This window comes from Notamacropus eugenii, chromosome 1, assembly GCF_028372415.1.
Source record: "Notamacropus eugenii isolate mMacEug1 chromosome 1, mMacEug1.pri_v2, whole genome shotgun sequence".
Classification (NCBI taxonomy): Eukaryota; Metazoa; Chordata; class Mammalia; order Diprotodontia; family Macropodidae; genus Notamacropus; species Notamacropus eugenii.
Genome location: NC_092872.1, coordinates 501436046 through 501463991, shown reverse-complemented (window position 1 = coordinate 501463991; position 27946 = coordinate 501436046). Strand labels below are relative to the sequence as shown.

At 38.1% G+C, this 27946-nt stretch overlaps 1 long non-coding RNA gene and 1 pseudogene across 1 annotated transcript in view; both read left to right on the top strand.

Moving 5' to 3' along the window:
- Positions 1-27946, top strand: part of LOC140519884 (uncharacterized) — a 116841-nt gene that overhangs the window by 50837 nt on the left and 38058 nt on the right. The gene's annotated exons all lie outside the window — the stretch shown is intronic.
- On the top strand, positions 3628-3871 carry LOC140529697 (protein kish-A pseudogene; annotated as a pseudogene).

The window sequence follows — 27946 nt, the reverse complement described above, 5'->3', positions numbered from 1 at the left end:
AATGCTGCACCCAAGGTGCTATTAACACCCCCACTTTACAGAGGAGGAATTTGAGGCAATCAGAGGTTAAGTGACTCACCCAAGGTCACACACTAGTAAGTGTCTAAGGTTATATTTGAACTCAGATCTTCTTGAATCCAAGCCCCTCACTCTATCCATTGTACCACCTAACTATCTATATAAAATCTAAGTGTGCCCATGTTCAACCACATTGGTCTCTTTAGATAATTGCCCCCTTTGATTCTTCATTGGAATTGTTTTTCTTTATGTTAGAATTTTATTTTTGAGTGTTTCCCAGTTCTCTTGCTCTTGAATTCTCCATATAATTTCAGGCCATGTGATTCTGCCTGGCCTTTCTCTGAATTGAAATCTGCTTTCCTAGAACTTAGAATGCATGTCAGACTATATATACTTAGATTTCTTCACTTGCTCTATCATAGATTCCAAGATAAAGTTATCCCCTCCCCCTAAAATTCACATCATTTTCATCATAGCCACCAGTTCTCTCACTGATAAGAAATCAGATCCAGAATTACAGCTTTCCTTATTGGTTCCTTTACCTTTTGAATGATGAAATTATTTGTTGTTCAGTCATTTCCAGTCATGCCTAACTCTTTGTGACCCCATTTAGAGTTTTCTTAGCAAAGATACCAGAGGGATTGGCCATTTCCTTCTCCAGCTCATTTTACATATGAGTGAAGTGACTTGCCTAGAGTAAGTGTCTGAGGCCAGATTTGAACTCAGGAAGATGAGTCTTCCTGACTCCAGGCCCAATACTCTATCTACTGTGCAATCAAGATGCCCAATACAATATAGTTAAGGCAAATAAAGAAACTGTTAGCTTCTCTGTACGGGACTCAGAGCTCCAACAACTGTCCAGATAATTGTAGCTCTCTCTTTACTCTATCATGTCTCTGTGCAAGGTTGATGTTCTATTTACCAAGGCGCTCTGCAATATTCTTTCATGAAAATAATGCTTCATGTGCAAGTGCTCTTCACCATGATTCCCCCTTGGTCTCTCCTGATTCCAAATCCAGCATTTGGCTTTCTTGTCACTATTCCGTATACTGCCTTAGTTAAACAAAGTCTTTTTAGTTGATTACATCCTGAAAGAACATATGTACTGCTAACAGAACATTTGAGAACCCACAGCCCCTACCATGCCACAATAAGCATCAGAATAAAACTTGGGTGCATAAAGAATCCATGCTTTTACTGGTATAGGGAACTCTTAGGTGAATACATCCATTCTCCCAATGTAACTTGTCTCTTATTTACAGCCTCAGAGAGTTGCCTAGGGCACTCAGAGGTTAAATGATTTGCCCAGGATCCCATAGCCATTATATGTCAGAGAAGGGATTTGAATTCAGGTCTTTCTGGCTTTAATGCCAGCTCTCTGATCCATTATACCATGAAGAGAGAAGAAGCTCAGCAAGTTTAAATGTCAAGTCTTATACTTGGGTTCAAAAAATCAATAGAGCAGGTACAGGATTAAACGGCATGGAAAACTGCTGGATAGCAGTTCATGTGAAGCAGGGCTGGGGGTTTCACTAACTCAGTATGAGGTCACTATCAGCAGTGAGACACAGAAGTCAAAAAAAAATGTTAATTCAGTCTTAGATGTCATTACTAAAAGCACAGTGTCCAGAGTGAGAGAATTGATAGTTGTACTGTACTTAAGCCCTTGGTCAGTCTCAGAACACATCTGGAATATTTTGTTCAATTCATGGCATCATATTTTAAGAATGATATTGACAGACTTGGTTGTGTCCAAATGAAAACATCTAGCAGAGAATGGGTTTAAATCTGTGCCATACTTAAAGCCATTGAAGGTCTGAGTGACATTTAGCCTATAGAAAACAGGACTTATTGAGAATTGTTTTTGCATGCAACTGGGAAATAAGAAATACAGGTAATGGGGTATAGAAATCTATCTTGCCCTACAAGAAAAGAGAGAAGATAGGAATAAGGGAAGGGAGGGATGTGATAGAAGGGAGGGCAGATTGGGGGAAGGGGTAATCAGAATGCATGGTATTTCAGGGTGAGGGAGAGGAGAGATGGGGAGAAAATCTGGAACTCAAAATCTTGTGGAAATAAATGTTGAAAACTAAAAATAAATAAATTTTAAAAAATACAAAAAACAAAAAAAAAAGAATATAAGACTTAGTGGGAAACATGATGGCAACCTTTGAATATCTGAAAGGACTATCAGGAGGGGTAGGCTGATAAATGTTTAACAACCAGCTCTCTGGGAAAAAATATGCCCAGGATGCACTTTTAAAACAAACCGTAAAAATACTCTCAAGATGCACTTTTAAAATAAACTGCATTAGCATTGTCTCCAACATTCCCCTAAGTCTAGACAATAAACAACATTTCAAGCCCTGAGTTATAGCATTGCCAGTTTTCATGGTGTAAGTGTTCACACGGAACATTTAACAATCAGCTAGGAAGGTTCGAGTTGGTTCCAACACACCCCTAACTACAAGGCAGTGGATAGATAAGATCTGTTCTCCTCAGCCCTACAGGACAAAACTAGGTGAGAATGGAGAGAAGCTGCTATGAGGCAGATTTCAATTTTTTATTCTATTCAATAATCATTTGCCTATCACCTGTCATCTGCAAAGCACTGTTATGAATAACAGGAATATTAAAACAAAATTAAAAATAATTCATGTCTAAAGAAGAAAATGCTCTAACAATTAGAGTTGTCCATAAGTGGAATAGTTTGCCCTGGAAAGTTTTTAAGTTCTTTATCTCTTGAGGTCATCAAGCAGAAGCCAGATCACCACTTGCCAAAGACACTATAAAAGAGATTTCCTGTGGATTAGGTGGAATGAGATTCCCTCTCAGTTTCCTTAAGGTCAGAGATTCCATGATTCTGAGAGGCACCTCTATTAGAAATTTTACCCCCCTCCAGAACCATGGGACAAGTTCTCTGGAATAACCAGAAGACAGAAGACAGGGGTGGCAATGTGATATTGTAAAAAGAGTAGTGAGTTTGGAGTCAGAGGACCTGAGTTCAAATTCAAGCTGCACTACTTACTTAATCTCTCTGGGCCTCAGTTTCCTCCTCTGTAATATGAGGGAGTTTCATTAGATGATCTCTGAACTTCCTCCTAGTTCTGTATGTGTGATCCAATGACACTCTAGCAAAGTTCTCAGCCTGAGAACACTTGGCCTTGTGACCTGGCTATCTGTGGGTGAGCCACACAAGCTCAAAGGGCCTTTAACCTCAGCTGTCAGCCATTACTCCAGTGCTGCTAGATGTTCTTTTTCAAGTTCCTTTAATTTTAAATTCTATTTATTTTTAATTTATGAAATAAACAAGCATTTCTATAATATAGTAGAATAAAGAAAAAGATGATTGTACATGAAACTGCAAATCTGTAGCTGTTTCTCAATAACTCAGGGCCTCAAGGAGGAATGGAGCCTCTCTATCATCTTGGACCAAAAACTCAAGACAACCATAACATGATCCAGGTTAGCCAGTGTTCTCTTAGATTAGGAGTAAGTTCATTAATATTAGTGCTAAAGTAATGCTGTATCATTAATAAATCCCAATTAGTGCTCTAACTTAGAAGAGCATTACTGAGCCTCTTTCACCCACTGCCCTAGAGGGGTGATATGGCTGAGGGAATCAGAGATCTCACTAGGTCTGCCATTTTCAACTTTCAGAGCCTACTGACAGCATTCTTGCTGCTTATATGTATCTGTGCATATATCCAATTCTTAACTCTTAGCCTCTTGGACAAAAATAAAACTGGACTATGGGGTACATTTTGGAAGTGTGCCAGAATTTGTGAGTAAGAGTCCCTATGTAATAGTATGCTATATGGTAATGGCTTTCTGCATCATGTTCATCCAGTAGCTAAAAAATGACAGAATCTAGCTGCTGTCAGATTTATATAGATAAAGGACTTGTCTACAGAAAACAATGGGAAGAGTGATTATTGACCCTTTCACTTGTGTACTTTGACTGACAGACTCCTGGCTACTGTTCTCAAATACATGTGTTAATGGGCCAAGTCTATTCTCTATAAATAACTAAGATGCAACTGTTAATGCTAGAATGGATTGACATCTGCGTAATGATTGACCTTATTTATACTTCTGACACTACAATGACATTCTGTAAATGTCATTCTTTTATGTCACTTGTTGATCTACAGGAGGTATTTTGATTGCATATAATAGAAAGCAAACTTGGTAAAAGATTGCTTAAGTTCCTTTCTATATGATAGAGAGGGGTAGGAGAGGAGATTGTACCTTTATATGAGAACATTTCTATAATGAACATTTTTTTGCTTGAGAAAAATGGTTAGATATTATGTAAGTGTTCATAAAAATTGCATTTGTATCTAATAATGCTTTAAACATATTTTTCATGGCCAACTCAATTTGTACTGTTTTATCTGTAGCTTACTATATTTTCCAACTTTATGAAGTCGTCTATGTAGTACATATAAAGAGAAATTGCTAAGATTATATGTAAGAGTGTTACAAGAAAAGCTTTGTTTTCTGATCCCATTACAAAAAACATAATTCTTACAGATTTTCTCAGTTAAAGAAAAGAACTATTAAGAAAGTTTACTTGGAAATTTCCCCTTGAAATTTGGATCTATATATGTCTTAAGCATTTATTCAAATACCTGCTGCTAAAGAAAAGGCAACATTTGAAAGATGAAATGACCTAATTAAAACAACTGTGAACTCATGGTTCCGATGATTTGGATCTCAAGTCTTTAATAAGGAAACAGTTGTTTTCACTGCCAGAAATTCAAATTATTTAAGAAAAAAGACCTTGAAAACAGATCAGTTGATCCATACAGATGATTTTTTTTTGACCACTTGATTTGGTGTCATCTAGATGTCTATAGATATATAACTAGTATGTGCAAGTACTGAACTGTATCAAATCCACTAATTTAGTATTCTCTATTTTTTAAATATACTTGATACAAATTGCTCTCAACTTGAACAAAAGAATAACATTAGTAGCTTAAAGCAACAAATTATACAATTGTAATTTATGTACTCTGCAAGGATGCAGTTATTTTTATAGATTTTCAAAGAGAAAGCAAAAAAAGGAAATGTTCATAATTGGGCACACTTAAAATTCATTGTTTCAATTGAAATTCATTCAGTTTCAATTGAAATTCATTCAGTTTCAAAGTAGAGTTCAAAATTTGTGAAACATTTAATTATTTTAAGCGGGTTTCTTGTGTTAGGTTGTAGACCAACTTAATATAATGTTTACTCAAATATTGGTGTAGACATATGTATAAATGGACTCACTGGGTGTTAATTAGCTTCCACTGTTTGAGACCTTTGTCATCCAGTTATTTGGTCCAGATCTGTAATGTGTGTCCAATGGAATCCGACCTCTTGAGAGAAATAATAAATTTCAAATCTGAAAAGGGCAATAGAAAACACTTAAAGTACTTCTTTTCTTATTTATGACATAAGAATTGGTGAGAATTTTATCAAAATACTTTTGCTAAATTAAAAATTGTTCTCTATAGAAAATCTCAGTCATTCTGCTCAACAAAAATTGAAAAAACTTGTGTAGGTTTGGGTTTATTGTTTTGAAACATCCAGAAACACTCTGAAAATTTCTCATTTTTAAAATATTATTTTGTTTTGTTTTCCATTTTTTTAATTTAATTTTCAAAGAGAAAGAAAGTCATGAAAATAAAATATTTTGTAATTTTTTTTAAGAGTAGTATTCACCCCTGAACAAGAAGTTACATATGTCTTGAATATATTTACTCGTAGAGTCTCTACTGTTTTTAAGCTCAATGATGACAACTACCAACCAAAGACACTTCCCAATGAAGCCAAATGCCATCCCAGAGAGTCATCAAACCCTCGCTGAGAACCTACTTTATGCTCAGTGCCAGACTGGACTATACTCATGGGTAGAACCACACCCCCCCCAAAAAAAATATATCTTGGTCTTGCCTTCAGAGGACTTACAGTCTGCTTAGGGAAACAAGACTCCCACATATGAGACCATTAGTAGCACTACAGGTGGCATTATAGATACCAACATTATATGCTGATTAAAACAGAGCAGAAACAGACTGACATAGTGAGAAGAGCACTAGACTAGGAGATAGTGCCAGGTTTTCCACTATGTGACCTTGGGCAAGGAATTTCTTCTCTCTGTGCCTTCATTTCCTCATCTGAAAAATGGTCAAATTGAACATCTCTCAATTATCTTCCAGTTATAAAATTCTGCTTCTAGCAACACTAATTGTATAATTCAGACAAGTACTGGAGAAAACAGTGCGTAATAAAGCACTCATTACATAGCTCAGGCAGTAAGAACCTAAAGAGCTTTGCCTGGGGCTCGGGAAGTTGGGTGATTATGGATGAAGGGGTATCTGAATTTTTAATTAATTCATCTTGCTGAGTTCCCAGATTTGTACTTGAAAAATAGCATCCTGTTTTCTTCCATTGTGACACCCACAAGTGAATGTACCATTCCATGGGTATTCTGAACATTCTAATCTAACCCAAAAGTGATTGAAATATTGTGGGATTCAAGTTGGTAAGAAGGATGGCTAAATGGTAGCCTAGACGGTGAAGCCCCTCATACTTTACCCTATGGTTCTGGGTTCTGTCTTGTGAGGAACAGAACTGGTTGGAAAACCAGTATCCCCAACTGGCACAACCCCAGATGGCTCTTCCAGCATGGTTTTTGGCCAAAGCTTTCTCACAAAATAGCCCTGAAGCCAGTGTCCCAAAGGCATCTGGCCTTATAGCTTTTCAAGGGCAATGGTAAATATTGGATGTCAGAATATTTGATTCTTCATGAGGTGGAGAGGAAAATATAAGGAAATCAAACAAAATGTTCCAAAGTCCATTTTCTGCATGGGTGGGCCATTTCCTAGGGGAGGCCTGGAATGTAGACATCCTGTCTCTTCTCTAATCTCATACCTTACCTCTGTTACATAGTCTTGAACATTCTCCTGTGCCCAAACCCAGTGTGGTGGGATAGGCCTGGCCTGGGCAGCACTTCTGAAACTGTGGGTTTAAGAAGTGCTGAAGGGGTCACAGTGGGAAAAGTTTAAGAAGCTCTGGATAGGCGACAGAGAGAGGGTTATATGACGTAGCTACTGCACAAAAAGTGTTTTTCAACTTAAGCCACTAGGAAAGGTATCCATTAGGTATCCATAAGATGGGAGGATGAGGCCAATCCATTCTTGAGATTTAACTCTACTTTTATTACCTTTTGGGTTTTTGCTAATTATAAAAGATAAATTTATATTTGGTGCCTCAGTGCTTCTGGGGCCATTTTTTTCTTTTGGTGGTTGGTATAGAAACTAAGTGAAGGAGCAGGAGAGAAGCAGCTAAGTTGAGTCCTGAGAGAGTTAATGTCACTCCAATGGTCACTCAGTTCTCCAGCCTACCCTATGGTGCTTCTGGTGCCCACAGAAAGGCTTAGATGGGCCGGGTCTCAAAGTGGAAGACATCATATGGATTGAATGAATTATTTAAGGACAACAGGCATTCAGTTCCCTACAGACATCCTGACAGTCCTCAGGAACCCCCTTAAAAATGTTCCTCCTGCCATGTGATAAGTCAATCCATTGTTTCTGCTTGACAACATCCACATGTCTGGTAGAGTTGAAATGAGGGGTACCCTAAGGAAGGAATCAATGGCCCATATTCTTCTGCAGCAAATATCTTTGGCAAAGTTAGGAGAGAGCTAGAGCAAGTGGTTCGTTAAGATTTTCTGAAGTGTGAGTTGAAGCTGAGCCATTTGGAGCTAAAAAATGATAAGAGGAAAGGGGCAGGAAGATGCCCAACCAGAAAAGCTGCCTTTGCTCTCTAAAAATGGATGTGACCTCAAGGTTGGTTCTGGACTTTTCCTGTACTCCAGGCTCAGTGCAGGCAGAAGGGGACTAGGTTGTACACTGGAGGCAGGCAGCTTTTGCAGAGACTTATTCACATCTCTGGAGTGGAGAGGAGAAAAGAAGGGGATTATGGATACTGTGTGTTTCCACCCTTGGTGCTTGATGTGGCTAATGTGCTCCATCCCTCTTCCCTGGAGCAGACAGAGATGATTGGATGGTGCTTTCTGACGCATACATGATATGTAGCTACAGAGGCCTTTATAATCCAAGGTTCATTCATGATCTGCTTGCTAAATGATCTTCTGAGCTGGTCAAAACTCCATTTGCTCATCAGGTAACCTTAATTAGAATGGAAACTGGAAAACGCTAATAAGGAAGGATGACAGGGCTCCAGGTGTTGAATCAAAGATATTGATCTTCAAGGAGCTAGTTGGAAACTATTCATTTGAAAAAAATCCATGATGAAAAGTAACTGGCGATAAACCTTGAATAAGACTCTGTTCGTTCCCTATGTTACCATCCAACTAATTTAGCAAATGCTGCTATTGAATGAATAGACAGAGGCCTCAGAGGTCTACCAGATTGTGAGCTCCTTGATAGCTGGGATAATGATTTCTCCATCTTTGTAGCCTCCCTCGGCATGCAGCACATATCCTTACACATAGCTGGCACTCAGCGGATAACATGGAGTCAATACTGGGCTTATTTTCTAACAAGAAGGAACCCAATTTCAGTATGATGTTAGAGGGGCCAACATGAGCCCTGTGTGAGTTCCACAGCTCCTGGGATGGTGATTTTGCCACTGTTTTATTGCATTTTAGTACTTGTCTGTTATTTGGGTATCTGCCAACAGATGAATGGTGGTTCCTCAGCTTTAATTTTGTGGTTTAAACAGCCAAACTTTCCAATGAGCATGGCCACCAAATAGAAGAAAATATCAATATGCGTGGGCATAAGGCATCTTTGGAAAGGGTAATGATCCCCATTAAGTTGCCCTCATGTCATTATGTGGAGTTCAGCGTAAGAGAACTTATAGGTATATCTTGTCCATTGCTACTATATCAATGGCTTTCCATTACTTCCAGGATCAAATGTAAAGTCCTTTATTTGGCACTTAAATTGTACATAATCTATACCCTCCCTCCCTTCCACTCTTCTTATATTTTATTCTGCTCCATACATCTCTATATGACTCAACTATACTAACCTATTTACTATTTTTCCCTTCTTTTCCTCAAGATTGGAAAGTTCTCTCTCTTCATCTACACCTATTAATTTTATGTGGCTCCCTTCAAGACTCAATTTAAGCTCCATCTTCTATAAGAATCCTTTCCCAGTCTTTTTAGCTACTAATGTCTTACTCCTCTAAGGTGATCTTGTATGTACTCTGTATATATGTTGTATATATCATGTTATTTAATTTCTATAGTTTCCCTGTTAGAATGTGAGCTCCTTGAGGACAAGAGTAATGTTTTTGCCTTGCTTTGAATGCTCAACTCTTAACACAGTTCCTGCCATACAATAAGTGCTTACTAAATGCTTGTTGCCTGATAGAGTTCCCTAAAATAGAAAGTGATCATTTGAACTGACATTTACCCTTTGATTATCAAGCCCTTTCTTCACTACTAATGCAAATTATTTATATGAACAAGATTATAAGGGAGAAATCTCTAAACTTAAGTTACTAAAATTTTAAGGAACTGCAAACATTATAGAAACATCCATTAATATTCTATTAAAATATTAACTCTAAATCATTCTTGACTGTTCAATCAATTAATCAACAAGGTATTACTAATCACATTAATCGTAATGTGCTCTAAGTGATAGATACAAAGACAAAAATGCAACAATTCCTAACTTCAAAGAGCTTACATTCTATCCGAAGAAATAACATGTATGTATAAATATGTACAAAGTACACAAATAAATAGAAAATCTTTTCAGGGAGGAGGTATTTTGACAGCTGAGGGTAGAAGGCAGGGGATCAGGGAAGGCCTTATGTAAGTATTATATTTGATCTTTTAAAAAAGGAGAGATTTTGAAAGGTAGTAGTGAGGAAGGAGTGCAGCCCAGGAAAAGGAGACATCTTGTGCTAAGGCATAGAGATATGGGAAATGGTATATCATGTATGAGAAAGAGCAAGGCCAGTTTGACTAAATAGTAGAATATATATATATTATATATATGTATATATATATATATAATATATATATTTTATATATGTATATATATATAATATAGCCTAGAAAGTGTGTTGGAGATGCAAATTCTAAAGGGCTTTAAATGTCAAATAGAAAAGTATGTGTTTCATCTTAGTAGTAATAGGGATCCCGTGCAGTATATTGAGCAAGACAGTAACATGGCTGAACCTGTGTTTTAGTAATGTCATCTCTGATATGTCTGTGGAGAATGGATTGGAGAGAACTGAATCCAGGACGACCAGTTGAAAGGCTATCTTATCACAATAGTCAGAATGATGAGGTAGAACGGAGTCCTTGGTGCAGATGGAGCAAGCCAGATGCAGAATAGGAGATAGGAGATAAAATGTGGGATGTGACCAGCCAGAAAAGTGATCAAAGAAGACTGTGCATTGAAGCCACCACCGTGGACTTACCTGTGTGCTTTCACAAAGCACCCCCTTACCTGACGTTAACAACTCTCCCTCTACCCCTTTCCTGTTCCCTTTTTTTATCTATATGGACTAGTGACATTCCAGAGCAGTCCTCCCCTACCAACTTTCCTACTCTCCTTGCCATAGTCCATATAGATAAGAAAAGGGAGTAAATAAACAGATTGTGGTACAGGAATGTAATAGAATAATATTATACTCTAACAAATAATGAATTTGATGAATATAGAAAAGCATGAGAAAACTATATAAACTGATGAAAAGTGAAGAAAACAGAACTAGGAAAACAATAGACACAATTACTCCAACAATGTAGATGAAAAAACAAAATAATTAAATGCTGTGAAACTGTAAAGGTCAAATTTGCCTACAAAGAAGAAATACAAGAATGCATTTCCCTTCCCTCTCTGCAAAGGTACATTATTGCAAGTATGGGATACTGCAGATAATGCCAGATTTTTTTGATGTGTTAGTTAGCATTGTTGAACTATTTTTTTCTTTTTCTTTTTTGCTATAAGGATTAGCTCTTTAGGGGGGGGGGGTACATTAGGGAAATGTGCATGATGTAAAAATAAAAGATATCAATATCAATTTATTTTTCATGATAGCTAAAGAATTCTTCACCTGGTGACCACCTTGCTAGCAATGAACCTCTCCAGAGCTTCTAAACCTAGTTCTAGGACAGCAGATATAGTCTATAGTTATTAGTGTCTGGTATATAGTAGATGATTAATGAATGTTAATTGATTGATTGCTTATTAGATTGTAAGCTCCTTGAGAGCAAGGACTGTCTTTTGCCTTTTTTTATCCCACCACATATTATAGTGCCTGATGTGGTAAATGCTTAATTAAATGTTTATTGACTGGCTTCTAAGACCCTCATCAAAGGCTTTCTAGCTGGCAGAATGTATCACTTTACACTTTAGAGACACAGACTAAAAACTCAGGGTCATCTTCGCACCACAAATGAGGTCTCCAAGTAGAACTTTGGTGGAAGAGTCCATACAATGGACAGGTCACTCAGGTTGCAATTTCCTCTGAAAGCTTGGGTTCAAATATCGACTCTGATAATCAGCACACTTACTTTTAGAGAAAAAAATGAAGCTTCTTTTCTTTTTAAAGTTATTCAGTATGTGGCTTTTCACTTATTCCAACCAGCCTTCCCCCCAATTTTGAAGATTATTCTCTATGTGTCAGTTATGGTTGTTTCTGGGTTGTTGTTGTTGGTTTTTTTCCTAAATTACTTATTGACAAGATCTGCAAGAATACTAGTATCCAGGCACTTGCTCAAAACCCATCCTAACACAGCATATGCTTATCATGATTATTTAATATATGTTCTAATTTAACCAGATTTTAATGTCAGCATCCTGTTACCATGTGCCATATGGAATAAAAATGTCAAAAAAGACGAGCGTGTGCATTTCAGCTGACATCGAGCGTAATTATTATATATATTTATGATCCCCTTAAAAGGGTCTTGTAATGAAAGTGGGAGAATGGGTAAAGTACAATTGGGGAGGTTAAAGAAATGACATTTTAAAATATATAACTCCTCTCTAGCTTTGTCTCTCCCTATTTCTCCTAATTTCAGAAGAGCCCTTTTTGGATTTATTTTAATTAGGTTTCCGTTTATAACAGCAATGTATTATACTGAACATTTATAAGTAAGCAAAACTTGGCACCCAAGGGTCACACACCTGGTAATTTGGAAGTCAGATGGCCTTCTGGCATGGGTGGTTTTAATGGATTTCCATTCCTATCTGCATGCTGTGATGTAAGGGATGGGCAAGGAGAAGTAGAAAGAGGAGATGCCTTTGGAACTGAAGAGTATTCGGTCTTTTCCATAATCCATTTTCCTTCTATTGCTTAACTGCTAAAGTCATTTCACTTTTGTGTACATCTTTTCCTTTTTTACTGAGCAAAGAATAGGTAAACCTTAGAAGTTCGCCCTCACTCTACTCACTCCCCCTCATTACAAACCTAGTTAGTTATCTGCATTGAAATATTCGAAGAAAAGCAAAAAAGAAGTTTGTGTATTATACCATTAATTTGTTACATTTTGTTCCTTAAAAGTATGTATTAAGTTTAATAAGGTGGTAAAAAAAATTGCTATTTGCATCCCCTTCTGAAGTTTTTTGTTCTTTTCTGTATATTTTGTTTTATTGATGTTCTTTTCTTTTCGCATCACTATCCCTTCCTTAATAACTCACTCCCACCACCTTCTTCAACAGAAATTTCTAAGAAAACAAGTATAGTCAAGCAAAACAAATCAACACACCAGGCATGTCTGAAAATGTAGATCTCATTCTGCAAGGTTTCCTCTTCAGAAGATCAGAAACCTGGGAATTCCTAATGAAGAGCTAACAGTTGAGCCAGGTTTCTATAGTCCAGAAGTATTCTGAGCTCCAAGGTACCATACTCTTTGATCATAGATTAGTCAGATGTGGAATCGATTTCCCTAGTAGAATCAAGTGCAAGGATTTCAAGCTAGTAGCCTTGAATTCCACATTCATTTCTCTTGGCAGGGTTTTGTTTTGTTTTGTTTTTTCAATTCTCCCATCTCTTTGCTGAGAATTACAGATGTTCTACTTAAATGTGTAGCTCCCCTCCTGGCAGTTTTGGAGGCTGGATGTAATTACCATCTACAGGTTCGTGTGTGGAAGTTCTCAGATAAGTGCAGCTCTAGAACTCTGGAGTAGCCTTGTTACTATAATTATTGCTGTTAATAAACCATAATCAAATCACAATAATATCTTGACAGGTAGCTGTGCTTGCATTAAGATAAAACTGTTGGCAAACAAAGCCTTATTACATAATCCTGTTTTCCATTAGTATCAGTTACTACTTATTCCATCCAGCCTTTCTCCCCAGATTGCCTGTTTTGCTAAGCAGTTAAACCATAAGGGAGGAAAAATACACATTGACCAAAGTTTTTTTATGCCTCCTTATAGTTTTGTGTTAATAATTTGTCATCAGCCCTGCTGTAACATGAATGAGGAAAGGTAATGATAATCTCAAAAACATGCCGATAATCCTAGCAGTTGCCATTAAGACTGGAATGAGTATGTTGGAGCTAAATCTTTGGAGTCCTTCACTGGGTAATTACTTCCTACAAATACTGAAAAAGAAACCGGACGAATGGGACCTAATCCAACCTCTCTTCCAATGCAAGAATCTTCTCTATAGTATATCTGATATAGGTGTCATCTCATCTCTACCTGAACACAGTAACATGGAAGTCACTACTTTCTGAGATAGCCTGTTCCTTTGTTGAACATCAGTAAGTATTAAGAAATAATTCTTTTTATTGATCTGAAATCTGCTTCTCTTTTAAGGGAAGAAAGGAAGAAAGGAAGGAAGGAAGGAAGGAGAGAGGGAGGGAGGGAAAATGGAAAGAAGAAAGGAAGGGGAAGGGAAGAGAGGGAGAGAGGGAGGGGGATAGAAGAAAAGAGAGAGAGAAAAGGTGAGACAGAGAGAGAGAAGAAGAAGAAGGGAGGGAGAAAGGAAGAGATAAATGGAGAAAAAGAAGAAAGAGCATTTATTGAGTATTTACAATGTGAAAAACATTGTACTTAGACTGGGGATACAAATGCAAAAGTGAGATTGTACCTGACATTCTAAAATGTATAGGAGGGTGCGACTGCAGGGCAGATAGCCAGACCCAGTAGTGGTCCTTTGGGTACAGAAGCAATGTGGACAGCATGGCTCGTATCTCCAATGATCCTCATGTAACAAGTATTATGTTACATTATCCTATTTACTCGGCTTTGGACATGTTCCACTTTTATAGTGTGCAATATGATGTCCCAAACTGAACATCCCAATCTCTGACCGGCAAAGTGTACAACAGGATTATTGCTTTACTCTTTTACTTAAGTTTAAATGTAAGTTTATGTTAGTATTTCTGATTACAATGTTTCATCATTGACTTATATTGAGTTTATAGACTCTAGAAATGCTAGGAGATGTAGGGTGGGCAATAGAATGATCTTCCTAAAGCATAGTGTGGTGGCATCTGACCGTATTCCCCAAACTAGGCTAGAGGGTATAATTTAGCTTTACAATTCAGGAAGTCAAGGCTGAAATAATAAGTTGTTTAGATTCTTTGAATAAGATTCCTCAGGATAACCTGGAGGAGACAGATCTCTGCACATTGGGTCCTTTCCCCTGAATGAGGACTAGGTAGAACAAGCCAGGATCCTTACTCTCTGAACTGAATCCCTGGTGACAGGACAACCTCCTGACCCCATCATCTTGAAAGCAAGCCTGAATGCACTAATCAGTCAACAATTAAATGTCTTCTCTGTACCTAGTGCTGTGCTAAGTACTGAGAATACAAAGACAAAATGGGTCCCTGCCCTAAACAAGTTTACCTTCTACCAAAGGAGACAACATGTACATAAAAATCACATACAATCAAAAGAGAAAAATAGGGAAACTACACTTTGTCAGCCATGTTATTCAATATTTTTAGACCATTTAAAATAACTATAAAGTATAAAATCCCTGAGAGTATACCTGCCAAAACAGACACAGTAACTATGCAAATATAAACATAAAACAGTTTTTATAAATAATTAAAATAATATTTATTGTTCATGGGTAGATAACACCAATATAATAAAAAATGACATTTTTACATAACTAATCTACTTAAGTAATGTCATCCCAATTAAATTCCAAAAAAAAAAAACTGTCTTACTGAGTTAGAAAAAAAAATAATAGCAAAATTCATTTTGAAAAACAAAAGATCAGGAACTTTAAACAAACCAGGGGAAAAAAAGATGTAAAGGTAGCAGATTCAGCAGTATCTTAAACCATATTGTAAGGTGAGAGCATTGTTGAAGTGTAAAATGGATTAATTTTGATTATTTTAGATTAAAATTTTATTGCATTAAATAAAACCTATGCAGTGAAAAATAAAAGGAATGCAGAAAATTGGGGAATATTTTTCATAGACAATCTCTCAGAATGTGATTGGGTTAAAATATTGCTGTCATGTAGGAAATGCTGAGCTGGGTTATTTAGAAAAACATGGAAAGACTTGGGTGTATGAGAGATGTTATCCACCTTCAGAGAAATACATGGCAAGTGGAAATAAGCATAGTACGGTCTTACATATGTGTTCAAATTATATATGTATATGTTCAGAGATGTCTATGTGTATATATGCATATATGTATGTATATATACATGTACACATACATACGTGTGTATATCCACATTTAATTGTATCCTGGGGAGAGGGCAGAAATTAAAAAACCACAGAAGAGAACAAAAGAAAGCCTACAAGGAAGAAAAGAAAAGATGGACAGCTTTGAAAACAATGTGCCGTATTCATTAAATAGGTTTTCTTGAAATGGAAATTTATTGCTTTATGCTGAATCTTCTCTTATGTTCTGCTGTGTACGTGACAATGCTGTTTTTTCTTTTCTTATTTTGCTCTTGTTTACGATAAATTTTAAAAGAAAAAAGAAAGCATATACAAAATAAATACATTTCAATGCGGGGGCCACATTTGGGAAATCAGGAAAGGTTTTATGGGGCACTTGAGCATAGTTTTGAAGGAAGGGGGGCTCTAAGAAACAGAGGTGAGAGGTAAATTCATTCCAGGAAAAGGGAGAGCCAGGGCAAAGAATCATTGACAGGGAATGGAGTGTTGTATGTGAGGAACAGAAAGACCAGTTTGCCTAAACCACAAAATGCAGAAAAGAGCAAAATACAGTAAAATTGGAAAGGTGAGTTGGTACCAAGCTATGAAAGGCTTTAAAAGCTAAATGGAGATGTTTGTACTTAATCTTATGACCTTTAGGAAACCATGTGATTTGTTGAGAAAGTAGTGATATAGTCAGAATTGTACCTCAGAAAAGCATTTTAGCAGATGTGTAGGAGATGCGTTGGAGAGGGGAAAAACTTGAACCAGAGATTCTAAATAGGAAGTCATTGAAATGGTCAAGGTAGGAGGTGATAAGAGCCGCATCTAGAATGAGAAAAGAGAGAGAAGGAGCAAATGCAAGATATTTTGGAAATATTAGAGAGGGGTAAGGGGGTACAGTAGATAAGAGTGCTAAGCCTGGAGTCAGTAAAACCCAAATTCAAATCTGGCATCAGGGACTTACCAGCTGTGTGACACTGGACAAGTCACTTAGCTTTCATCTGCCTTGGTTCTCTTAGCTGTAATATGGGGATAGTAATAGCACCTACCTTGTCAGGGGTAGGGAACCTGGCACCTTGAGGCCACATGTGGCCCTCTAGGTCCTCAAGTGTAGCCTTTTGACTGAATCCAAACTTCACAGAACAAATCCATTTAATAGAAGGATTTGTTTTGTAAAACTTGGACTCAGTCAAAAGAGTGTACCCAAGGACTGAGAAGCCACATGTGGCCTCAAGGCCACAGATTCCCCACCGCTGTCGTAGGCTGTTGTGGAGATCAAATGAGATAGCAATTGTAAAATGCCTAGCACAGCGCTAGGCACATGATAAATACTATATAAATGTTTGTTTTATTATGATTAATACTAAACAAGATTTGGTGCTTGATTGGATATGAGGAATGAGCGTGAGAAATCAGGCATAATAGCATGGTTGTAAATCTGGACAACTGGAAGGATGACAGGGTCGTTAACAGAAACAGGGAAGATAGAAAAAGGAAAGGATTTTGAGGGGGAAATAATGAGTTCAGTTTTGGACATGTTGAGTTTGAGATATTTATTGAAATCCAGTTCGAATATCTAATAGACAGATGGAGATATAAGACTGAAGCTTAAGTGGGAAACGCTGGATAAAGAGATTTGGTAGTCATCTACACAGAGATGATAATTAAACCCATGGGAATTGCTGAGATCACCAAGTAAGAGAGGTGGTGGAGGACCCAGGACACAACCTTTGGATAAACCCAGTTAAGAATGTAGTGTTATAGATGAAACAGCAAAGATTGATAATGAGTAGTGAGACAAGCGTGAGGGGGAGAAAACCAAAAAGCAGCGGTCAGTAAACCCAGGGAGAAAAGAGCATGCAGATGATGTTCAACAGTGTTGAGTACTTCAGACAACTCAAGAAGAATGAGCATTGAGAAAAGACTGTTAGATATAGTGATTTCAAGATCATTGGCAACTTTGGAGAGTAGTTTCAGTTGAATTATAAGGTCATCCTCCCCTTATCCCCAACTCCACTAAAATGAAAGAAAACCAAAACCTTTATATCAAATATTCAGTCAATATGTGCTGCCTCATGAGCAGTGAGGTGGCATCATGGATAGAGCTCTGGGCATGAAGTCAGGAAGACCTATGTTCAAATTCAGCTTCAGAAACTCACTAGCTGTATGACCCTGGGCAAGTCACTAAATCTCTGTCTGCCTTGTTTTCCTCAACTGTAAAAGGGGGATGATAATAGCACCTACTAGATGACTCAGTGAATATAGCACTGGGTTAGAAGTTAGAAAGACCTGTGTTCAAATTTGACCTCAGACACCTACTAGCTGTGTGACCCTGGGCAAGTCATTTAACTTCTGATTGCCTTATTCTACTAGAGAAGAGAGTGGCAAACTACTCCAGTATCTTTGCTAAGAAAACCCTGTGTACAGCATAGTTCACAGGGTCATGAAGAGTCAGAAATGACCAACATTTAGTTAAAACAACTTCTCAGGTTGCTGTGAAGATCAAATGAGATGACATTTGTAAAGCACTTAGCATGGCTCCTGGCATATAGCAGCCACTTAATAAGAGTTTGTTTCCTTCCTTCAAGCAAAACATCTACATATTGGACATGTCCAGAAACATATCTCAGTCTTCGCCTTCAGCTCATCCCCTCTTTGTCAGGAGGCAAGTTAAAGTATGCCATTTTAAGAAGCATCTATTAAGCCCCTACAATGTGGGTGGTACTGTGGATTCAAAGCAAAAAGTGAGATGGTCCCTAGATTAAGTCATTCCCACAAAAATGGGAAGGGCTTTTACATGCTATTGGAAAGATATGAATTGTATGGACTTACCTGAACACAAAGTTTTACAAACGGGAAGACAATATGAACAATTTGTGAGGATGAGGAGGGTCAGATTCAAGGAAGAGATGCTACCGGAACTGAGCCTTGAAGGAAGACAAAGATCCTGAAGGACGGAGCATATCTCGTGACCAGCACAATTCAGGGCTTGTGGAGCAGATACCACATAAGGTATTGACCTTTTTATTTAGGGCATAACAGAAGTGCAGATGTTTCTGTCAATGTTCTTTCCTTCCCAGTGGGGGCTATAGATGGTTAGACTGTCTTGGAAATCCATTCTTGGTAAAGAGAGGTCTGACAGCTTTCCCAGCAGTGAGAGGTCAATGAGATCTGCAATAGTCTGCTGGATGTGGGAGTAAAGAATTGAACACTGGATCCCCCAGAAGGTGGAGTTCTCACCATCTGCTTCTGCAGCTCATCCCTGAAGGCCAGACCACAGAGCAATGTATCCGATGAAGCAGGTTATGGCCACTCTTCCTCGGGCAGAGTCAACAAAGAAGCCTCCTCCCCCCCCCCTCCAGGAACAGGCTCCATTGCTCTTGTGGGATTGTGACCTTATTGAAAAGGCAGGAGAGGACCAAGACGTTCTTGGAGTGATGTTCAAATGACAAGCACCTTTAGCTAAAAGATATGCATTCTAGACTTGCTCTGCCACTGTATTCTGTATAACTTTTCTGAGTCTTAATTTTCTCAGCCTCCAATTAACCCCAAAGTGGGCTAATAATCTCTGATTTATCTCCCTCACAAGGCTATTATGAAGCTCAAGAGAAAGTATGTTTATGAAAGGGATTTGGGAATTGGAAATTGCTGACCGCATTTAATGGTCATTCATAGCATGAAGAATCACAGACACTCAAAGCCATCTGGGCCCCAGTAACCATCTAGCTTAATGTAATGCCTGGATAAGAACGCCTTCTACACAAAGCTACCTTTCCCACTTCTTGAACAAGTGTGCAGTTAGGAAATCCGCACTTAATGCATTCCCTGACTTTTTTACCGAACTCTTTTCCTCACCTTTTTTTCCCTTTGTTACAAAGGATTGTTCTCTAGGAAAGCAAAAAGGAAGTTACGTTTCCTATGTAACTGATATAAAAAAAAGAAAGCAGTAAAAAAAATATTTTTAAAATTATCCTATTTCAAAATTCTACATTTTTTTAATTCCCTCTTTCAACATACCCAGCAAGTGATCTTCCAGTCTTTGCCTAGAGACCTCAGATGAAGAGGAACCCATTGCTTCCCAACGCAGCTCATTCCACTCCGTGCGAGCTGTAATTGGTTAATAAGTTTACCTTACTTCATGCTTAAATCTCTGTAATGACCACCCCTAGCTCCCAGTTCTTCCCTGTGGAACTGACCCAGCTAAGTCAAATCCCTCCTCTGGAGGGCAGTCCTTCTACTACTGGAAGACAGCTGCCTCTTATCACTTTCTGCCTTGTATTATAGTCATCTCACCTCACACACTTGACACTCACCAGCTTTGTGACCTTGGGCAAGTCACTTAACCCCAACTGCCTCATCCTGGGTCATCTCCAGTCATCCTGATGAATGTCTGGTCACTGGATTCAGTTGGCTCTGGAGGAGAAGTGAGGCTGGTGACCTGCATAGCCCTCCCTCACTCAAAACAAAGTCAAGTGCAAGTCATGTCATTATTTCTCTGATGCATGCCATGTCTTCCTTGGCAATGAAGGATGAACACACACATTCATGAACAAGTCCTCCCCATTATTGAATCATAACAGGAACAGGATTTATTTACCTTGTGTCCATCAAAGGGTCTAGTCCATGATCCTGGGCATAGTAGGAACTCAGTCAATGCTTATTGAATTGAGTAAATTATTGAGTTTTTTGAATCTGAGAATTGCAGAAATGGGTCATTTCAAAACAAAGCATTTATGAAGAGCTAATTGTATACAGATAACAGTGCTAGAGGGGGATCCAAAATTTAAGTAAAACATAGTCTCTATCCTCATGGATTGTACAGATTGGATAGGCTATGACCCTGATACCACCATTACACACAATAAGTACTAAGAGGGGTGAGAACAAAGTGTTGCATGAGGTTTAAGCTGTGTTTGGAGGTCTGTTTGGAGGAGTAGCCTACTTAGCTGCTTGACCTGGAGAAAGTAGCCATTGATCCTAATTTTCAGTGACTCCTGCCCATAAGACATTATCTGAAAGGGATCATAATTTCTTAAGGGGCAGGACCTATTGTCTTTCCTATCAATTGAACTTCCAGCAGATCATTCCTTAACATGTACTCTACAGTGCAGCCAAACTAGTCTTCTTGTCCCTTACCCAGGACTTTCCACCTCTCATTTCCATGAGACTATTCCTCATCCCCACGATGCTTAGAATGCATGCCTTCCTTGCCCCTGCCTTTTAGAATCCCTAGCCATATCAAAGCTCAACTCAAGCTCAATGAGGCAGGTAGATGGCACAGTGGATAGACCCTTGGACCTGAGTTCAAATTCTGCCTTAGAACTAGCTATGTGACTGACCTATGGCAAGTCACTTTAAAAAAAAAGCTCTGCCTCAGTTTCCTCATTTGTAAAATGGGGATTGTAGCATCTCAGGGATGTTGTGAAAATCAAATGAAATAATCTTTTGAAAGCACTTTTCAAACTTCAAGTTGCTATATAAATGCTAGGCATTATGATAATGATCATGAAAGTGATGACCTTCATGAGGCCTTTTCTTATCCATCTAGTCGATAGTTCTCCCATACCAAAATTACTTTGTATATACAATATTTCGTACTTATATATGTATTTATCATTCTCCTCTCCTCCCCAAAACATAAGCTCCTTGAGGACTCCTGTTCCTTTTTGATCTCTATATTTCATTACCTAATCCAGTGCTTGGAACATAATAGATATTAATAAATATCTGTTAACTGACTGAACAAGTCCTAGATCGGCCCCATGCTTGACAAATGTTTGTGAATGCTACTATTGCCTTTAATATTAAATCATCTTACAGTGTTCAAGGTTTATTAAAGCACTTTCTTCACAATAGTCCTGTGAAATAAGTAATGTAAACAATAATCATTCATTTTACATATGAGGAAACTGAGGTGCAGAAGTTAAGCGATGGGCTCACGATTATACTAGTTGTCGGACTGATTTAATTCTTGACTCCAGTTCCAAATTTCCTTCTATCTCACTGTGGTCTGCCCTTATTCATGATGAAAAGATAGTATGTTAGATACCAGGCTCAGACTCCTACTTAGGAATACTTTCATTTTACTTGGTTCCTCCCAAACAGCCAATCTCTTTCCCCGCCATCCTTCCTACAGGCTGTCTCTAAAAACTAGAAGATGTCTCAGTTGGCAAACCTAACTACTCCTAGCCATTCAGAGCCCCTGACAAGTCCAAATTAGAGGAAGCATGTAAAGAAAAGCAATATGCATTACCTTCAACGATATTCAATAAACGAAATTGTTAACAAAGTGTTTTCCCAGGACAGATTTTAGGAAGACCAGATTGAATAAGAAAAAAGTGATTCGAAAGTCAGTTGTATTATGATAATAGGTATTTAAAATGCTCAGAAGAAGTTCGGGAGTTATTTAAACTTCCACATTTTCTCCTTTAATGTGTTTAATCTAGAAATTGTTGACCAAGTAATGAGAAATTATCCCATCCTCTATCTGCATTATTTATTCAATTCAGCATTAAGAGCTGAATGAATGAAGTTTTTATGTACAGTCGAGTCCTGAAGATATGTGCGTCTGGCTCAAAAGAAACTACAAAATCCTTGGTCTTAAGCAGCTGGCTTCTACATCCCAGGAGAGCAGCCCCCCTCCCTACCCCAGCATTAGTTTGGTCAGTCACTGTGTGTATGTGTGGTTTTTTGTTGTTGTTTTTTAACACCTCTTCCCCCACGGTCATTATCAGTACAAACTGCTATAGGAGAAAAATTTATCTTATAGGTGACAATGGGGCCCAATCATTATTTCTCCTTCTCCTCCAGATAACATCATCAAATTATGCTCCTTTTATTTTTTGGAAGTCACTATTTTAGATAACCAAAGGGTACCTGCTGTTCCCACATTAATGCAATCTACAAGACATCTTTTTGTTTCACTGGCAAACACTCCATTCCACAGACACCAGGAACTGCTAATTAACTCTCCATTATGATTTTAGCAAAGTAAGGCAATATGACATAATTCAATTAAAATGACAAAAGGAGTTTTCGCCTTGACATATGATTCCCCCTGTGTTTTCTCCTGGAAGCCAGTGCTGCCAAGCAGGAGCCCCACTTCTGCTCACTTAAGCAGGGAGAGCATGTCCACCACGAAGTAGTGAACCCCACCCCACCCCATCAAGCAGGCACCTTGCATAAGGAGATCCAAGACTCTTTATCTGTATCCCAGGAGTAGAGGGCCTAAATTTCTCTTGAACAAACCTAGCGGTCTTCTTTTATCTTCCTGTGGAAAGGATGCTTGTTACTAAGGGCCAGACTACAGTAGTTAAATTATTAATCCTTCAATACAGGTAAATATGTCTTTAAAACAGATCATAACTTTAGGACAAGAAGAGAGCTTAGAGACCTCGTTTTTTTACAGATGAAGTAACTAAGACCCATAGATTTTAAGAGACTTACCCATGGTTCCACCATTAGTAACAGAGGCAAGATTTAAACCAAGGTTCACTTTCTCCAAATGGAATGTTTTTTCCTTTAATTGACAGGCACTGTGCTAGTGGTCCCTGCCCTCAAGGAACTTATATTCTACAAGTGGAGGGTCTAACTTGCAAGAGTTACTAGAGACTCAGTCAAATAAGGACAGATTGAAGCAACCTGGATTATTTCGTACAAGAAAAGATGGAGGGAATGTGATACTTTGCTAAATCTGTCAATTCATTGGTGTGGTTGCCCCTTCCAAAAATACAGATCATAAAATTTCCAATTTATTTTTTTAGTGGATGAGGAAATTGAGGCCAACAGAGATTGTGGCTTGCCTGTAAATCATACCTGATAAGATCCAAAACTGAAATTTGAATCCAGATCTGTACATTTAAATGCCAAACTCTTTCCACTACTCCCTTGGAAGTAATGAGCATATTCCCCTGCAGCAATGAAAATATTACTTTTATTACCAGTCTCTTCTGTGAGAAAAGTACTTTGGCTTTTAATGTGAATTACTATCACTATTGTCATCCTGTATCATTCTTGTCCATACCTTTCTCCCTTTCCCCTGTCCTTCTACTCCCACCCCAACCAAAATCAATTAAATCCAACAAGCTTGAGACCACCATCTGGTTCTTCTAATCTTCCAGGCTGCACTATATCAGTTAGGACATGCATCAATTGGCTTTCCTTCTTGCTGCAAGACTGGCCATCCTTTTCTAAATCTCCACATCCATCTCTGCTACAAGTCATTGTTTTACAACATTAATGTATAATATAATCTGTAAATAGAGCATTGAGATCCCTTCCAGCCCTTGCTGAGGAATCTTTACACTAGGTTAGAAGAATACAATGACAAAAGGAAAAGTCATCCCTGGATTCAAGGAATTTAACTTCTCCTGGAGGACAGAACATATACACAGGAAAATCAATATCAGGAGACAGAAGGGAGTGACAGCAACTGAGGGGATAAAAAGAGGTTTCACATAGGAGATGGCACCTGAACTAAGCCTTGAAGGAATTTAAATCTTCTGAGAGGCTGAGGTGAAGAAACAGGGCATTTCCTAAGAGGCATGGATGAGAGCTAGCATGATGAATTCTAGCAAACAGTTAGCTGTCCAAGTTAGCTAGAACACAGAATGAGTGGAAGACATTGATGTGAAATATGGCTGGAAATGTAAGCTTGAGCCAGATTGTGAAGGTTTAAATGCTAGGCTGAGAAATTTATCTCATCCTAGAGACAATAGGAAGCCTCTGGTGTTTTTTGAACATTAGAGAGACCTATGTTTTTGGAAGATTATTTTGGCAGCTGTGCTGGAGTGGGATTGGAAAGAGGAGAGATTGGAAGAGATACCCATAAGGAAACTCTTTACTAGTAGATCAGGTAAGAGGCGATGGGTGGCTGAATTAGGTGGTAGCTGTGTGAGTAAAGAGGGGAAGATAGATGTGAGAGAGGTTTTAAATTTGGAGAAATGACCAGTCCTCATCTTAACATCAGAGCAGCTATGTGCTATATTAGAGGACTAGAGCGAAGGATATAAAACCATTGCTACTCCCTCTCTCTCTCTACCCAGAGCTTTACACCATTCCTCCTTCCTTGAAAATTACCAAGGAAGAGAAAGAGATTTTATGTTTCAAGCCTTTTGTACCTACACTGAATCTAGGCTTAGCAGCCAATATAAAGTTGTTGGGTTGTTGTTGTTTTTTAATCACTACACATTAAGCCAACAGGAAATAGTTTGTGTAAGCTTTGAAATAGGGAGAGAAAGGGCCCATCCATCACACACTTGTGGAAGTAGCCCAGGTGTGTGCTAGACCACGCTCAAATGGATTGGCAAAGCCAATTGTTATATTTTCAGTGTGAGCATTTTTGCCTTGGAATCAACAAAGCTATAAATCAGGGCAAAATTTACTGTTTTGTCAATTATTTAGACTTAACAAAGTGATAAAAAATGTTAATAATGCAGATTAAACTTAAAGGTGTGCCCTGTGTTCATTTTTTTTCTTGGAGAGCCAGTTGTTAAATATTTATCAGCACATCCCTGAAATAGGCCCACCAAGCCTCCAACTCAGGACCAGAACATTGGCATTCGCCAGTCCCACTGTTACATTTCCTACAAAAGAAGGCCCACTGCGTAGAAAAGAGAGGGATATAATTAGAAATGAATGCTATGGATTTTTTTAATTATCAATCAAAAATGTTTTTTAAAAGATCATCAGAATTAGATGCAACCAGTACCTTAATCACAGCCCCACCCTTGAGGTGACTGTGATTCTGATAGATAGCATGGCATTCCACTGGGAAGTCAATGATTCTTCCATTTCCAGATGCTCTGCTTCACCTAGCATCTTTCCATGAGCTGATACCACCATCTGGTGTCTGTCAGCAAACTGAACCAAGAGAATGGAGTCTGCAGCAGACTGGGATTTCCACTTTAACTCTTTATGCCTCATTTAGAGCTTAGAAAATGTACCTCCCCCCACCTTTTTCTTTGTAAAAATGACCCTGTACCAGCCCAATCAGCTGAGCATTTAAAGGCAAATGGATATGTGTGTGTTTGTGTGTGTGGTATGTACTTCTGTATATGTCTCATTTATACTTCATGCATGCATGTATATCATGTCTATCACACATGCCTTTTGCTTTCACTGTCTTTGAAACATATCATGTTAATTCCTAAATTTAAGCCTTTGATGACAATGATCCTTGATGATTTTTTTCAACAGTTTTGTCTAGCTTTGTCAATTGGTCAACAAGCATTTTTTGTTTATTGTGTGCTAGGTACTGTGCTAGGTGCAGAGGTTAAAAAAACAAAAATATCTCAGCAATAGAATAAGCCAAGACAATTCCAAAGGACTTATGACGAAAAATACTGTCCACCTCCAGAGAAAGGACTGATGGAGTCTGAATACAGATCAAAGCATACTGTTTTTTACTTTATTTTTTCTTGTTTGTTTTTGGTCTGTGTTTTCTTTTACAACATGGCTAATATGGAAATATGATTTGCATGACTGCACATGTGTAATCTATATCAAATTGCTTGGCTTCTCAAAGGGGGGGAATGGAGGGAGAGAAATAATTTTGAACTTGAATTTTTAAAAATGAATATTAAAAATTGTTTTTACATATAATTGGAAAAAATTTTAAAAAGACAAAAATAAAAGTCACTGCCCACAAGATTATATTCTACTGAGTGTAACATATACAGTATGCACACAAGGACACACACATACACATAACACATAGTGATTATGAAAAGGAGCACCAACACTTGGAGGGATCAGGAGAGACTTCTGGAAGGAGGTGACATGAGCTGAATCTTAAAGGGAGTCAGGGATTCTCAAGGATGGAGGTGAGCAGGGAGAGCATTTCAGGCATGAAGCAAAATTGTGCAAAGGCACAGAAAAAATAGAGCAAGGCTATCCCAAGTCGCAACAGAAAGGGAAGTTAGAATTAAATAAGGATGTAGAAGAGATAGGGTTGACATGGGTGAATGTGAGGGAGTGGGTAATGGTGGCCAGAAGTGGTTTTCTAACCTTTAATCCTTTGAGCTAATCATTCTATTGGAGATAGATCTAAACATCTCAGACACAAAGACCCCCTGGGTATTGGAAGGCCATGGGATTTTGGGAGGAGATGAGAAAGGGGATCTTAAGGACTAAGAAGTGAGATTCCTACATCTCCTCTACCAATCCACCACAGTGGATTTACTAATCCACTAAACACAAGATTAGTCTTGTGTTCAGACTAATTTTCCTAATATACTGCTTTCAGTGGGCTGTCACTCATCTGCTCAAAATCTTCCATGCCTCCCGTTTCCTGTAACATAAAGTTCAAACACCTTAACCTAGCAATTAACACAGTCTGGTTCCAAGTGGGATATAGTGGAAAGACCACTGAATTAAAAAATCAGAAGACTCTAGCTTCAAATTCCAGGCTCTCCATAAACTACCTCTGAACCTCACTTTTCTCCTCTCTAAATTGTGATTGGTTAGGTAATCCCTAAGGCCACTTCCACCTCTAAACTCTGGGACTCTGCCTTTCCAGCTGATGTCCAGTAGGACATGCAACTTTTGTTTCTCCACTGCTCCATCTAAGCCTATCTGTGACTGAGTGCTTTACACACCCCTAAAGCTGGCAGACCCTGCCATCTATAGGTGTCAGACTTTGTCACACCACTGTAGAACATGGGAAACTCAACTCCATTTCCAATCGGAAATCTCTTCCCTATCTCCAAATACCCTGTATTTATTTAAGATCAGTTAGATAGCACTGTGTATAAAGTATAAGACTGGGAGTCAGGAGACCTGAGTTCAAATCCTGCCTCAGACATGATTACTAATTATGTGACTCACTTAATTTCTCGGTGCCTCATTTTCCTCATCTGTAAAATAATAGTACCTAGGGTTGTTATAAAGATCAAGTGAAATTATAAATGTGTGAAGTAGTTTGCAAACCTTAATTATTATTATAATTAATTATTATTATATCATTATTATTATAATTAATATTATTATATAAATGCTAGCTATTGTTACTACAGTTATTGTCATAGATGTATCCTAAGGATCATAGAAATAAAGCTGAAAAGGACACCAGAACTCCTCAGCCTAATTCTCTCATTTTGTAGACTTTCTCAAGATCATATAAGTAGGAAGTAGTGGAGCCAGAATTTTAATTGAGGTCCTCTGACTCAACATTTAGTGTTATGGTTGTTTTCATTGTACAAAACTGCATCTTCATTTACCTTTTCATAAATCCCACAATGATTTCTGGAGCCTCATTCAGAATTCTTGCACAGGACTCTGTGTCTCACCCAA